Source organism: Mesoplodon bidens, assembly GCF_964165515.1.
Source record: "Mesoplodon bidens genome assembly, chromosome: 5".
In the NCBI taxonomy this organism is placed as follows: domain Eukaryota; kingdom Metazoa; phylum Chordata; class Mammalia; order Artiodactyla; family Ziphiidae; genus Mesoplodon; species Mesoplodon bidens.
The window spans coordinates 131,909,212-131,925,317 of NC_138161.1; the positions used below are offsets into that span (position 1 = coordinate 131,909,212).

A 16,106-nucleotide genomic window follows, 5' to 3' on the forward strand; every position below is an offset into this window, starting at 1 on the left:
CCTTGCAAGCGAATATGGATAAGAAGGATTGGAAAACTGCATGTGATTCTGGAAGGAGAAGAAGCTAAAGGACCAGAAACGGGTGGAAAGGCTCAGAGAGGGGCCTGGAGGCACTGCTAATGAGCTTCTTGACCAGTTTTTCCAGCTCTAATCATGTTCTTGAATACCTATATAATTTTAAAATATAAATTACAATGATACTACACCACTGATTTTAATAAAAAAAAGTTTAGACCATTCTATCTCCCATTATTTACCTCTCCCTTCATTTCTATGTGGGGCTACTTGTGTTCTCTAATTAATCATCCTGTGATAAGAGGCACGGATGCTGGGCCAATTAAAGGTAAACAACACTTTGCCAACTGAAAAATACGATGAGATACTGGTGACTGCTGCTTCCTGTGAAAACTTCATTAGCAATAAATGAGTTACCAGATGTCACCTATCAGATTTGAAATTAAAATATATTCCCAGTATTTGTGTGCAGTCTGAGCAGGACAAAAAAATGAACTCTTTCCAAGAGAGCTGCATAAGATAATGCACCTCTTTGCCTTCGATTGTTTGTTTTTCCTCTAAATGTAGAATAAATGCATCCCTTGGTTTGTACAAGGGAAATAGAGCATTTCTGCATACAAGGGTTATGCAGTGAAATGGCACATTACTCATACAGCAACAGCTCTTTAAGGGCAAGGTGAATGTTTTCAAACATTCTAGGCCACACCAAGAACACCATCTCCTCTTGTTTTTAACTTTGCCATAGCAATTTCTGTCTTTTCTCACCTTCACTTTCAGCAAGCAATTTCTGCTTTTATTACCAACAATAAAACTGTTCAACTCAGCAGCTGTCAACGTTGACTCCATTTTTTCCCTGTTAATGCTTCCTTTTTTTTCATGAGATATGAAACCTCTCCTCTTGTTCTTCTGGCTGGCTAAGCCGACTGTGTTCTGGTCCTCAAAGTCACAAGCCTCTGATCGGAAAGCAACTGTGGTTAAGGAGGAAATCCCACAGTAGGATATCGGACAGCACACTTTCACTTGAGCCAGCAGAAATTTCAAATGATAAGCCAGTGTGGTAGAAATATGTAACACTCTCTAGTTTTTATAAACAAGTTTTTTGGCAGAAGAAGGCCCATGTTCCTTTGCAATTTCAAAATCTCCACGGTTTTCTGGTTCCAACTAAAGGCCACGACTGTTCAAAGCTGTTTATTTCTTTTCCTCCCTAGTTTATTTTTGTTCTTATCTCCTGTGAGATAGGTGAAACATAAATCAAATTAAGAGGGTGAACTTAATCACCCACACTCTCAAGAAATATTTACACAGAATTTCTTTACACAAATAAATTCCCCAAAGCACTTAAAAGCTTATTTCTGGGTCATTTACTACTCATCAGATGCTGGGGATGCAGGATCTACTGCCCTTTGACCTTTGCATAAAGGAAGCCAGAACATCTTTGAAATAATTAGCTACGTCAATGGGGAAAATGTCAATTTAAACTTTTTAGCTGCATAACTTCAGCACAAAGTGACACACAAGTGTTCAAATAAACTTATTGTTTTATACTCTTCTGTGTTTCAGCTGGTATCTGATTCACATGGAGGACTTATAATAATAGTGGCTTAATATTAACAATAGGAACATTTATGATTAATTGAATGCTTACTATATGCCAAGTTTTGTGCTAATTGCTTTCATCTCTGTGAGAGCCCTGTTATGAACTGAATTGTGTCCCCCCCAACCCCAAATTCATACATTGAAGCCTAAATCCTCAATGTGACTATATTTGGAGATAGGGCCTTTAAAGAGGTAATTAAGGTTAAATGAGGTCACAGGGTTGGGGCCCTAATCCAGTATGATTGGTGTCCTTATTAGAGGAAGACACACCAGGAATGTGCTTGCACAGAGGAAAAACCATGTGAAGACAGTGAGAAGGTGGCTGTCTTCGAGTGAAAAAGAAAGGTCTCACCAGAAACCAACCCTGCTGGCAACCTGATCTTGAACTTCTAGCCTCCAGAACTGGGAGAAAATAAATTTCTATTGTTATTTTGTTATGGCAGTCCTAGCAAACTAATACAAGACCTATGAGGGAAGGCACCATTATTCCCACTCTTCAGATGAGGAAACTGAGGCTTAGAGAGCAGGTCCTCACATTTCTGACATTTTAAAGTTTCAAGGTTCAGTTCTTTCTTTTTTTTTTTTTTTTTTGGTAAGGTCATCTCTTTATACTCTGGTTAAGTGCTTCTCTATCAGGTAATTTTGCCCTCCAGGGACATTTTGCAATGTCTGTAGACATTTTTGGTTCCTATAACAGGGGGAAAGGGAGGAGGGGGTTTTACTAGCATCTAGTGGGTAGAGACCAAAGATACTGCTAATCATCTTACAAGGCACAGGATAGACCCCTGCAGCAAAGAATTATCTACTCTAAGATGTCAGTGGTACTGTTGTTGAGAAATCTTTCTGGTCTGGACTTTGTTTTTTCCCCTTTCAATTCTTGATAACCTGTAGTTCTTATCTTTCGTGGAATAAGTTAACTTATACAGTCTGTTTTAGTGGTGGTATTATATTCATATCTTCTCAGGGAAACTATAGATCCCTCAAAAGGTAAAATTCTGTCAGGTAGCCTTTAAATGTTCAAGGTCATGCTGAATACTTAGTAGGGGCTCTAAAATTGTGAGTTGACTAAATATCTGTTGTGTCAGATCATTCTAGAAATTATCCTCTCTAAGTATTTTCCAGAATTCTAGGATTCTGTATAAGAACAATGGAAGAGAGAATTTGAGCTTAGATTCATTATAAGGGCTTCTAAGGATTTGATGGCTCTTATAGTAACTCCAAGGTTGCCTCTGGAGGAAGGCAGCCACCAGGTCCGGAAGTCAAACCCTGCCCTCTGGTGGCATCACTGCCATAGGCAACTGCTGTGTCAATCTGAGTCATTAGTGTCTGAACTGACTGTACAATATTTGAATGTAAATTCATCTTTGCATTTACATTAGGCTTTTCTTCTCTGTAGATCAACACATTGGATGTAGCCTGTCATCAAGGCTCTAATGAGAATTAAACCAAGTAGAGAAAAGTAAGAGAGGGATAAGCATACCTAGTTAGAGAGGGATAAACATACCTAGTTACAAATGATAATCTCTCCAAGTTTGTCAACCAAAGAGTTTCAGTTACTTAGTTTGAGGCTCTGTTACTTGTCTTCTCTGCCCAACTGCTTTACTGATCCATAAGGGCAATGAGTAGTTGTTTTTGTAGCCGAAGAACATTTCTGAAAAAAAAAAAAGGGTTTCTAAAGGACCAATATTAATAGAGTTCTATGACCAAAATTTTAATTGTTTATTGGTTCCTGTGGTATTTTCCCTACAAATTTCTTACTGACTAGTTCTAGAAGAAAAGCACCATTGTGTTTGAAATGCCAGCTAAACCTGAGGAAATTATACTTCCCCTTTTCCCAATTGAGAACTCTATTCTCTCACTAGGAAAACACCGCTGTACTTCTTATCACAGAATGCAGCCTTTTCTGTATACTGATGCCAAATGGGTAACATTTTAGTGGGGCATTTGAAGTTGTGATATGCAACTCCATGGGAGACAAACAAGGTCATGCAGAAGGTCTTTTCATTGAGAACATCAGAGCTTTCAGACGACTCAGGCAGCCTTTCCTGGATAATTGGGATAAAACTGAAATAAAGAAAAAGCCCATAAGGTTCAAAAATAAGCAATCAGATGGAAACACTCAGAATTAGGAAGTAAAAGATATGGTAAATGCTGATGCCGAATCTTAATATATAAAACCAATAGTGGTGAGTAAAAAGGCAACATAATTTAAGAAGTTGAAGAGTAGAAATCAGTTGATTGCAGGGTTTAACAGAGGGGGAAAAAAGACTTGAGAACAAACAGTAGTCTGGAACTAGGGGGTGGAGGACTTGGCGGCTTTTTCTTTGCCATTCTAGAAATTGAGACCTTAGGCAAATCATTAAACCTTCACTGGACATTGCTCTGACCAATGGGAATGAGATGATAAAGCCTCTACCTCGCCCTTGTAAGAACGTTGTAAGATTCTATGTTTAAAATAATTTCCTCAAAAGATAATTTATTATACTCATTCAGTGTGAACAGACCATATACCATAAAAACAAGTTTAATATATGGCTGAAGTGGAAAGCTAATCTATATATCAAGAGGTATATATTCAGTACTTAGAATTTTAAAAGGGAACATTAATTAATGTTAGCAGAGTCTGGTGGCTGGCAGGCATCATGGGAAAGAAACCGTAAGCTGTGCAGTCACAAAGGTAAGATCCTGGCTCAGCCTCTGACTAATCTTGTAACTGGCTAATTTACTCATCCTTATTGAGCCTTAGTGTCCTCATCTTTTAAAACAGGATAAAAACTTGCTGTTAGGTCTGTGTCTTTATTCCCGTCTTACCCCTGGGTTCTTCATGACATTTTTCTTCCTTAGATTCCATATATATGTGTTAGCATACAGTATTTGTCTTTCTCTCTCTAGAGAATGGACTTGAGGATATGGGGAGGGGGAAGGGTAAGCTGTGACAAAGCGAGAGAGGGGCATGGACATATATACGCTACCAAACGTAAAATAGATAGCTAGTGGGAAGCAGCCACATAGCACAGGGAGATCAGCTCGGTGCTTTGTGACCACCTGGATGGGTGGGATAGGGCGGGTGGGAGGGAGGGAGATGCAAGAGGGAGGAGATATGGGAACATATGTATATGTATAACTGATTCACTTTGTTATAAAGCAGAAACTAACACACCATTGTAAAGTAATTATACTCCAATAAAGATGTAAAAAAAAAAAAAAACTTACTGTTAACATGAGGGTTAAATACAACATGGGGGAAAAAAGATTGCCATATATTAAACACTCAATAAATATTATCTATTTTTACTATCATTTTATATATTCTCAATATATATTCATATGTCCCCACCAAATACTAAGTGAAATACCCCATAAATTTATATATATATGTATAAGTTGTCACATTATTACACATGGCCAAGGAATAGATTGGAATGACGTTAGAGCTCTGTCAGTACAATACCGTATGGTGATACAATTTGTTGTTAATCCCATAAAGCAATGTAAAGGATCCAGGAAGGATCCATTTTTAAAAGAAGTGAAAGTATGAACACCTAAAGTGTAGATGATTTTAAGATTACTTTAAGCTGGAGGGGGAAAAATACCATCCTATAGACCTTTGGTTGATGAAGCATACCTAAACTAATTAAATGGCAAAAATTTCCTTCAAAGCGTAGGATTCAGAGAAAAAAATACCTTTGCCAACAGCCCCCCTAGTATTCATATAAGTCTCTTCCTTGAATTATCTGACTTAACATGTGGTAATTGTTTTTTAATATGACTTCATGAGATTCACTTTCTAATAATTATAAAACACTGTATTATTTCTGGTAATAACATTTTGATATTACTTTATTACTATATAAAATAATGGAAAAACAAATTAGGCTAAATATTTTTGTACTCAGAATAGAGCAGGCAGATTTGTGACGTTCATTAGAACTTGGTGAGAATAACATAGTATGCTAATAATTTTGGATATGAAGAGGTTCTAATACAGAGAAAATATGTTTAGTAATCAGTCTGTTTCAGTAGGCCAGTGATCTGCTTAAAAGCCATTCTCTAGATAAATAACATGGTTCATGTTACATCAACAAATTAAGATGTTCTCTTTACAGAAAAAGTCATTCTGTAACTATGGACTTTCGATTTAGGTTTGGAGTGTAGCTTTGTCTCAGTGTAGATCAGGAAGTCATAGAAATTTCTGCTATAGAAGGAAATTTAGGGGTCATATTTATTGCTTTTCTTCTTGAGAGAAATACAGGAATATATATATGTACGTCCTCAGAGACACCAGGGGAGGCAGAGACAAGATGGTGGAGTGGAAGGACTTGAGCCCACCTCTTCTCACGAAAACACCAAGATCACAACAAACTGCTGAACACCATTGACAAAAAAGACTGGAACCTGGGCTTCCCTGGTGGTGCAGTGGTTGAGAGTCCACCTGCCGATGCAGGGGACACGGGTTCGTGCCCCGGTCCGGGAAGACCCCACATGCCACGGAGCGGCTGGGCCCGTGAGCAATGGCCGCTGAGCCTGCGCGTCTGGAGCCTGTGCTCCGCAACGGGAGAGGCCACAACAGTGAGAGGCCTGCGTACCGCAAAAAAAAAAAAAAAAAGAAAACAGACTTCAAGCCCCAGCAAGATGCTGCAGACCCCCATTCCAGTGTTTTTATAATACACTAAATACTTGAAGTGGGCTGTTGTTAGACATCCCCCATTCCATTTCCACATTCAACAATAATCCATGACCAAGGAGTAGCAGGTTGTGGGAAAACAAAGAGATATGATGGGATGAGGTATTACCCACCGCTGCTCTCATGAGACTAGCCTGGTGCAGAGTCTGAGAACTGCCTCAGAATGGCAGCTGGGACCGCACCTCCCTGCTTCTTTGATCTTGCCAGCAACTTATCTTTCCTTTTTCCTTTTTATATTTTGGTAAAGATACCGGTATGTTTTCTAGAGCTGTTGTTGCATTTCACTAAAGTGATGTCTCCATGTGGGTGAATACAGCACACAATCTGTGATATTTGGTTCTTGCACATTATTTTAACATCTATTCAAAAAGTATCATCTAGTGCCCAAAAGACGATCAGTAGTGAAAGGGCCTGATGCCATTTCATAGAGCCACAATGACCACATGGCCCTGGTTATATAACTAGTGATGAGGTGAGATTTTAAAATATTTTCAGTAAGTGCTGAAAAATACTTATTCTTGAAAGCTTCATTGTCAAGTAAAGTGTTTCTAAAGTGAACTGTGATGCTCCAAGCATGAAATTATCTACATATTTGTGTTGCAAGGCTACGTTTGTGTTTTTGATACTTTTTTTCTAAATTCATTCACTGCAGGTTTAGGAACACACACACACACAATACATAGAGAGAATATATCTGCTGTTAAGTGGGTACATTGACTGAGGGAATTACACAGGATTAATACTGGGTGAATATGGAGCATTTCTGATGAACAGTAATATTTGGCTAGCATATACATTTCTTGGAATTCTAGCCCTAATAAAACTTCCTAGACAAGTAAATTGATTTTTTTTTAGCTTGGTTGGAAAAATAGTTTAATTCTCATGAGCATATTTTGAATTCTGTAAAAGGACAACATGTACATTTTGGTTAATTGCCTCATTGGCTGGAAGAACACAGTTCATGATTTTATACATAGTGCCTTGGATGGGAAGGGTGGGGAGCTTCAAAAGTATCAATACTAACTTCCATTTTAATTGTATTCTGGGTGAAGAGAACAAATTTCATGCTGTTTCAAACTATAGAGTTTTCAAATGAGATGGAAAATCGAGATGGAACATGGTGGTCTGATAATATAAACTTTCTTATAATTCAGAAGGTGCCATGTTGAGGACTGCTAGCAGCTACTCTACTGAGGAGTCCATGCCAGAGTGGAATGTCAGTCCATGGACAGTGGTGCCCTCTGCTTCCACGAGCCAGAGAAGGGCCTCGGGGGTGGGGGAGTCAAAGTGGGATGGGAAAGGGCCCATGTGGAGCCCTTCAGGAAGTCTGTTGTCTTCAGATGCTAAACCCCTCTTAAAAGGAAGTATTCATCTGGGAATTTCAGTATTAAGCAAGTAGTAAGTATGAGGCCACTGGGATCAAACTCATGATCCAGGGAAGAATATGGTGGGGGCAGTGGAAGAAACATGGTCATAGTGTCTGAAGTCTTGGTTTGAGTTTTCAGCTCCAGAAATTCTATTTCAGACTTTTGAATATTGTCCATGTCTCTTCCATATGTTCAGACTTTCGCCCTAGCTTCTTGAACATATGGAATACAGTTATAGTCATCTCATGGCCTTGTAAATGAATTCTATCATCTGTGTCATTACTAGGTCTGTTTCTATTAATTGATTTTTTTCTTTTTATGGATTTTATTTTCCTGCTTCTTTGCATGCCTGGTAATTTTTGAATGGATGCTAAGCACTGTGAACTTTACCTTGTTGGATATTGGATGTTTTTGTATTCCTATATAAATTCTCCAGCTTTGTTCTGGGAAGCAGTTAAATTACTTGCAAACAGTTTGATTCCTTCAGATCTGGCTTTTAAGCTTTGTTAGGTGGGACCAGAGAAGCATCTAGTCTAATGTTTTCCTATTCTTGAGGCAAAACCCTTCTGAATATGCTACCTGATGTCCCATGAATTAGGAGTTTTACCCCTCTGGCTCGTGGGAGCAACAACTATTTTCCGGCTCTGGATGATCTCTGCGGAGTGTGCCCTCTAATCCTTCTGGGTGATTACTCACTCACGTGCACTGAAACACAGGGGGCACCTTTCAGATTTCCATGCTCTTCCTTTGTAAAGCTCTCTAGCGTCTGGTACTCTGCTCTGTGAACTCTAGCTCCGTGGTCTCTGGACCCCCAGCTCTGTCTCCTCAGCTCAGGGAGACCTGGGAGCTCCTTCTGGATTATCCTTTCTGAGCCATGGCTTGGAGCTTTCTCCAGGCAGTGATGTGGGGCTCACTTCATTTGTCTCCTATCCCTCAGAGACTACTGTCCTTTGTTGCCTGGTGTCCACTGTCTTGAAAATCATTGTTTCTCATATATATATATATATTCACATATATATTCACATATATATTCATATATATTCATATATATATATTCATTATATATTCATATATATATCATATATATATTCATATATATACATATATATATTCATTATATATTCATATATATATTCATATATATATATATAATATTTTAGTAGTTGTTTTTGGTGAGACAGTAAATCTCTCTCACTCCATCTTGGCTGGAAGTGGAAGTCTCTGGGTTTGAATTTGACCTACATCTTGTGTGCTATTTAATTTTGGAAGAATTACTTAGCTTCCTCCTCTTCTTTGTCTATTTATGAAATAGGGATAATAATATAATGATTAGGCAATGGAGTCATATAGAACATGTTATAGTCTATAAGATTAGGCAACGGAGGGACTTTCTTGGTGGTCCAGTGGCTAAGACTCTGCACTCCCAATGCAGGGGACCTGGGCTCTATCCCTGGTCAGGGAACGAGATCCCACATGCTGCAGCTAAGAGTTCACATGCGGCAACTAAAGATCCCATGTGCCACAATGAAGATCCAGTGTGCTGCAACTAAGACCCAGAGCAGCCAAATAAATAGATAAATATTAAAAAAAAAAAGATTAGGCAAAAGAGCAGCCATACGTTGAGAGTGGACTTTAAAAAACGACCTGCATGGGGTGCACCTCTTTCTCCCTTGCAGAAGTCACCCGAGCTCTTTTCTCTTGCCCAAACAGGGATACTTGCCTTATTTTTTTGCCCTCATACCAACTAATGACCCTGCCCTTTACCCTGTGGACCTGCTGATGAAGGGTCTATAAGCCAAAGGCCACTTGTCTCCTCTCAGAACCCATGGGGCAAAAAACAAGTTTATCTGAAACATTTTGCCAAAGCTACACCGCCGCACAACTGTAGTAACTCAACAGTCTATGTGATTTGTGGTTTAAAAAAATCGATTTTTTTTCTTATTTACACCATAATTTAAAATAATCATGTTCGCCAAATTCCTGCGAAGCAGAATGCATAATACTATTAATTGAGAACATCTGTGCACAATTATAAACAACTCATTCAGCTTATAGTTAGTACTTTAACATTTGAAAAGAAAGTGTTATTTTTTTAAGGGAAAGATATCTTTCTTCTGCCATATTAAAATTCCAACTTACTAAAGTAGTAACGTTGAGTGAAAAAATAATAAAATCGTATGGTTTTTTCTTATTACATGTTTATTTAGGCCAAACCAGTATGAGGCAGCTAGATTAATTACTTTTATACTGTTAAGTACTATACATAGTTAATTATTTCATCTAAGTCGTGTCTGAGCCAAATCTGTGAATTACTGTTCATGCAGGGCAATGATGATAATTTATGTACTCTCTCCATGCTACAGCCTGTTAATATACTATTTTTGATTTGAAACTGGATGTTAAAAGTTTGCAGGAGGCTTTTCAAAACTACCCCATGACATAAGTTCTAAAATTATGGATTTCAAAATTAAGCTTGATAACATGCCATGATAGGAACTTATTTAGATGATGGATTTTGCCTGAGAAATGTTTTTCCCGTATTTTACTCTGATCTGTTGACCCTTAAGGGTTTCAGCTTGTGCTTTTTCTTCTGCCTGATTTTACGATGTGGATGTTACCTTGGGCCCTTAGTAGTTTTTCAGCATGCACAAAACCTGATCTCACCCACTCTCCCAGTATGGCTAATCAGGTATTTAATTGTGGTTACAAATGCCTAATTATTTCAAGTGCTAGAGAGGTGCTCACAACCACCATGAACTCACCAAACTAAACAGATGACTCTGAATCCATTCTTAAAATGTAAGATCAACTTTACAATACTTGAATAACAGGTTCCCAGAAATTTCTGTACATAGTCAAGTGAAAGAGAACTTTAAAAGTTATATAATATCAAAAATTAAATTTTGAGGTGCCATTGAAGTAAAAAAGAAGAGAAAGATGAAGAAATCAGTGAAACACAAAGTGTAATAAAAAATTAGAGATGGGGCTTCCCTGGTGGTGCAGTGGTTGAGAGTCCGCCTGCCGATGCAGGGGACACAGGTTCGTGCCCCAGTCTGGGAAGATCCCACATGCCGCGGAGCGGCTGGGCCCATGAGCCATGGCCGCTGAGCCTGCGCATCCAGAGCCTGTGCTCCACAGAGGGAGAGGCCACAACAGTGTGAGGCCCGCGTACCACACACACATACACACACACACACACACACACACAAAATTAGAGATGTTAAGAGCATCTCCTCGCTGCTCCGGGCTGTGGTCCTGGATGCCAGCAGTAGCATCACCTGGGAGCTTTCTAGTAAAGCCATCGCAGGCCCCATTCCACACCTACCGAGTCAGAATCTGAATGTCAACAAGATTCTCCAGGTGGTTTGTGTAGCTATTCATGTTTGAGAAGCGCTGGTCTAGAGAGACATTTAATAATCACCGAACTTGTGCACAGATCCAATAGTTTGCCCCTCACAAAGATGGAGAAACACCCTAGACACTGAGCCCCAGTCCAGTGGAGTGTGGCTGTCCCCATGGAGATAACCTGGGAAAGGACAGGCTAGAAGTGGCTGTGTGAGAGTCTCTTGCATTTTCATGGGGAGCCCTTGGAGTTTAGAGGAAGAAGAGTCTCATGGAGGCAAAACTGTGTGCCAAGGAAAATAAAATCTATTTTTACATAACGCAAATATCTGCCAGCTCCATTCATATAACAAGTGAATTGGACATTAATCTTTCAGAGGAAAACCAATACAGATCCAGACGTCTTGCTGGGACTTTGATGGGAGGGATCCTTCTTGTTTTGGGAGAATTGAGAGCACCTAAAAGGATGGGAAGTGCTCCATCTTCCCTTGCTGCACAGTATTACCTTGTTTTGATTTGTATGAACTATGTGAATTTTGCATTGTAATTGTAAATAGAAACAGTTTTCCCTCTTTAAAATGCAAGCACCTGATGCACAATTTCCTCTTCTTGCAGAGGCTTTCAAACCGTTCAACCACTAGAGGTCTGTATTACCTATTTAAAAAAATCATACCCAACTGGTTGAGACTTTCAGCTCTCAATTTCAACACCTATTTCTATGTTTTAAGATTTAAAATCTTTTAAAAACATAACACCAGGGAATAAAAATCACAGCACTTTAGGAAATGAAGGAGAAAAGCTAATAGGCACCCTTTCGTTCAGAAGGGTACCAAGTCTTCCCTGCTCTGTCTAGGAGACAGTACACCTTCACACTCAGAAACACGGAAATCAACAGCCAGTTACAAATCCAGGGAACAAATTTATTTTCTGTAAAATAGTTTTTCCCCCAACATATTTTAAGATCTCTGTGTTTTAACTTTAATTTTTAAAGCATTAATTTTCCTATTGCAACAAAAGAAAAGTTAAAGCAATGTAATTCTGTTTAGTTCTTAAAACACCGATTTGACTATTTTTATGAAGGTTTTTAAATAAGAATTTCTTGTTGATCCAAGATTAGACTAAAACTTAATGTTCTTTCAGGCTTAATTTATAAGGCTTTGCTGCAACTTTATAAACAAATGCATGAGCCTGGGCTTGCCTGATTAAAGCTGTAATAGTGGCGATGACTGCCAGTGGTAGCGACTGCAAGTTGCGTCTCCCAAATTTTCCCTGGGTTCCATGTTTGCCGGGGATTTTTCATTAGCATAGTGCATTTGGGTCTGCCTTCTGCCAGCAGCAGCAAAGGCTCTGAGCCTTCCAGAAATCGAAAAAATGAGGTATCCCATTTACTGCATACCTGATTAATAGTGATGAAACCTTTCCATAGCATTATAGAGCAGGCCTCCTAAAACACCACACGCTCATATGTTCACATACTTAAATGGATGTGTTGAAAATACTAGAGGTAAAAAACTGTAATTTACTGGGTATGTATTGCACCAGGGGTTTGGGATTTAGATGCTGGATTTTCATAGATTCTAATTACCCCCGAGTTTGGAGTAAGTGTCTACATTTGTTGCCAGGCAAGGTGTAAAGCTAAGTGGCTCCCTTCTTTTAAAAGGCATTATTGCATAATGTTCCTGGTCTGTAACGCCTCCAGAAGCATAAGCAGGTCTAGTGTGGCTTCTCTCTCAGTCTGTCACTTTATTAAAACACAACAATTTGCAAATGTTATTTAGCAGATCAGCTGAGTTCATTTCAAAGGCTAATATTGAACAGAAGGGAAAATAACCCATCCCAATCCTTTAAAAAAGTGTTTTCTATGTATTCTCAGGCAAACTGCCTAGTGTTTCATATAGATCTCAAAGCTAGGATTCAAGGATAATTTTAGTAATGTCTTACACCGCTTGCCTATATAATCCAAATGATCAGTTCTACAGAAGAAGGAAACGAATTCACAGTGCAATAATTTGTATTGCAGACCACATTATTTACAGTAGTTAAGTTTTTCATTTCCTGTTGCATTTCTGCGTATGGCTGGTGGCATATGAATTAATTTTCTCACTGAAATGTGACAAAAAAATATCTGCTTTACCCAATCCTGAACATTATTTCAGATCTCCTGACTCTTATACTATTATTCAAAATGATGCTAGCTTATACTTGTATCCAACATCAGTATAAACCTATAATTAAATATTAGCACAGTGTTCGCTTGTATACATATACATAAAAAAATGCTGTTAGTGTAGGAGTTAATTGAAAAAAAGGAAGATCTCAGGCTTTGAAGAATTTGCTGGGTTACATCTGGGAGAGAAATGAGAACTAGGGCTTTGGAGTCCAAAATTCCAGTTCTTGTCTTGGTATTAGTTAGCAAGATGGGTCCCTTAGACTCACTGTGTGAAAAAATGAAGCCAATAAGAAAACCTAGCTTGTAGTTTTGTTTTGTTTTGTTTTTGTGAATTAAGTAAGAAAATGGAGATAAAGTGACTAACCCAGTGCCTGACCAACTAAGTGTCCAATTAATAGATGTTAACTATTACATTCTCTTTGTCTGCATTTAAAAAAATAGCAGTATAATACAATGGCAATAATCCTAGTTACTTTTTTTTTCAGGTTTACTGAGGTATACTTTATTTTATTTATTTATTTTTCCACATAAAAACACTTTATTACCATATTAAATAACAAGTTTTTTTTTTTTAATCCTAGTTACTTTTAAGTGTTGTTGTGAGAAGGTGATAAGATCAAGTGTATGAAACTACCAGGCTCTGGTTGCTTCCCAAACTGGTCTCCCAAACTTTTCACCCATGAAACTAGACTGCAGGTTGGGAGAGTTTTAAGGATGATTCATTCCTGGATTTTTTATTTTTTTTTGAGTGAGAAGATTGTACCATTTCAATTACTTGCTCAGGATGATGACTTAAACTTGTGACTCTACTAGATTAAGAGATATAACATTGCCCTGAATAAGAGTCAACTAGAGACAAACTATTTTCAGGGCAGTTAATAAAATGAAGTTTAAGAATCTGTTCAACCTCAGGGAATTTAAAGAAAAAACATGATGCTTAAAATGCTATTTTCAACCCTTTTATTACCTTATCCTTAGCTATTGACAAAAGTTTGTTTTCCCTAAAATGCTGTCTAGTATCTCCTTTCAGGAGAAGAATCTGGGGGAGAGGGATTTGAAGCAAGCTGTGACTAACTAGCTTTTTATTAGGGACAGAATACTTATTAAATTACAGGCATTATTTTAACTCAACTTGTCTTCTGAATACTATTGGGGTTTAGAATGAAAGTTGCGGTATTTTGCAACAAGCACTGAGGAGAACAAAGACCAGCTACTGACAGGCAACTAAAAGGTTTTTACTCAGAGGAGAAGGACTAGACTTTGGCAGTTTGGCCTTTACGCAGCAATTTCCAAGGACACACTAGAGTTTCAAAAGAGATACATGCTTCCTGAAATCACAGGCCCTCGCCTGGACAGAAGTCCATGTCAATTCAAACCAACTTTCATGCTTTTGCATGAGAAAAGGAAATTTCCTCCCTTAAAGTTGTGTTGTATGTTCTCAGAATGTTCTAGTTCTTTTGCAGGACTGATTTTATGAGATGTCAATGATAAGAGGGGTCCTGGGAAATACATTCCTGTATAGTTGTATATAAATAGCTATTTGTACCATTAACTAGCCCTGGGACCTGGAATTATACCAGAAGAACTTCTTTTTGGGTTATATTTCAGTTTAGAGAGCCAGTCACATATTACCAGTTAAGGACTGAATCCTTTATCTTTCTGTCAACTCAGCACAACCCCGTTTCCAGAAGCTTTCTTCTATCACCACCACTCTGGAAATCAAATCAGCATTTCTACTTCTAAGTGCATACCTTATAACTCTCCACATGTGCAGGAGAAATGTATGAAAATGTTTTACTGTAGCATTGTGAACCAGCCACTGAGTATTATTTTTCTAGAATAAAGGAAATTGCATTTTTTTCCTCATTCTATTCATGATCACTTCTCATTTCTTACTTTGGGGAAGTCTCTAACCGAGGCCTGAAAGGCAGCTGGCCTATTTGGGGGAAGCATGACATCACAGATGAGTCTTTTCCTTGGCCCGATCTGCTGGAAATAGTAACTAAGTCCTTTGCCTAAGCTGGTAGGAGAGGAGCTGTAGAAAATCAAATTAGCAGGAGAGAAACTATTAGTCTTCATTTTCTTGTTTACAACCTGCAAATACAGATTGTTAAATATGCCTGTTCTCTAATTCTCATTAGGAAATCTTGAAGAATAGCAGGACAGGAAAAAGGCATGGGATTATGAGAAAACATACCACTAAAAAATAATGCAAAGTCAGAATTGTTCCTTCTCATTCAGACTATCTTACATATTTAGAGGTGGCTGAATTTGAAATTTTCCATTAAATAATTTTATTTCAGTTATATGTGGATGGATGCCGCATATACAATCCCAAATGTATCTTTTTATTTAGAATTTTCTTTTTGTTGGACTTGAAGATAAAATAATTTAAATGGAATAACCAGTATATGAAGTCATTTTGCATTCAGTGGTAGCCCCAGGAATTATTAAGTTCATCAGTGCATTTGTGTCAGGGGGCAAAGCTTTCACTAAAAATAATCTAATGGCAATGTCATGCACCACTAACTCTGTTACAGGGAGTTTTATTTTCAGGCCCAGAGACATGGGATTACAGGTCAGTGATAGGCAAAGTGTTTTAGGGGTATACCACAGGTGCCTAACAAGTCATTTGGTTGTCCAGGAGGAACTGACATCAAATGCAGGTTTTTAGTGATAAGAGTTCTAGACGTAGCCCCTGACCATGATGGCTACTGAACCAGTCACTGGGGATTGAATCATGGACCTGACTTCTTTTTAAAATCTCTTGTGTGAAAATATTTCACTATATTTCAAAGCATTTTCAATATTTAAACCATTTCAGTTTAAAAATTTCATTTGTTCCCCTCTTCTAGCATCCATTCTAAATATGTCTCTAGTCTACCTGTCAGTTTATACCCTTCAATACTGGCTTTTTGGATACTGGCCTATT

The 16,106-nt window shown here is 38.2% G+C and overlaps 1 protein-coding gene across 3 annotated transcripts in view; it reads right to left on the reverse strand.

The window, feature by feature from the left end:
• AGTR1 (angiotensin II receptor type 1) overlaps positions 1-16,106 on the reverse strand; it is a 45,225-nt gene that overhangs the window by 13,450 nt on the left and 15,669 nt on the right. For 2 of the 3 annotated variants that reach the window (XM_081234795.1, XM_081234796.1), the window contains exon 3: positions 3,116-3,262. The exons of the other annotated variant lie outside the window; for it this stretch is intronic. The gene's annotated coding sequence lies outside the window, so the exon portion shown is untranslated. The remainder of the gene's footprint in view (positions 1-3,115; positions 3,263-16,106) is intronic. 3 annotated transcript variants of the gene reach the window in all.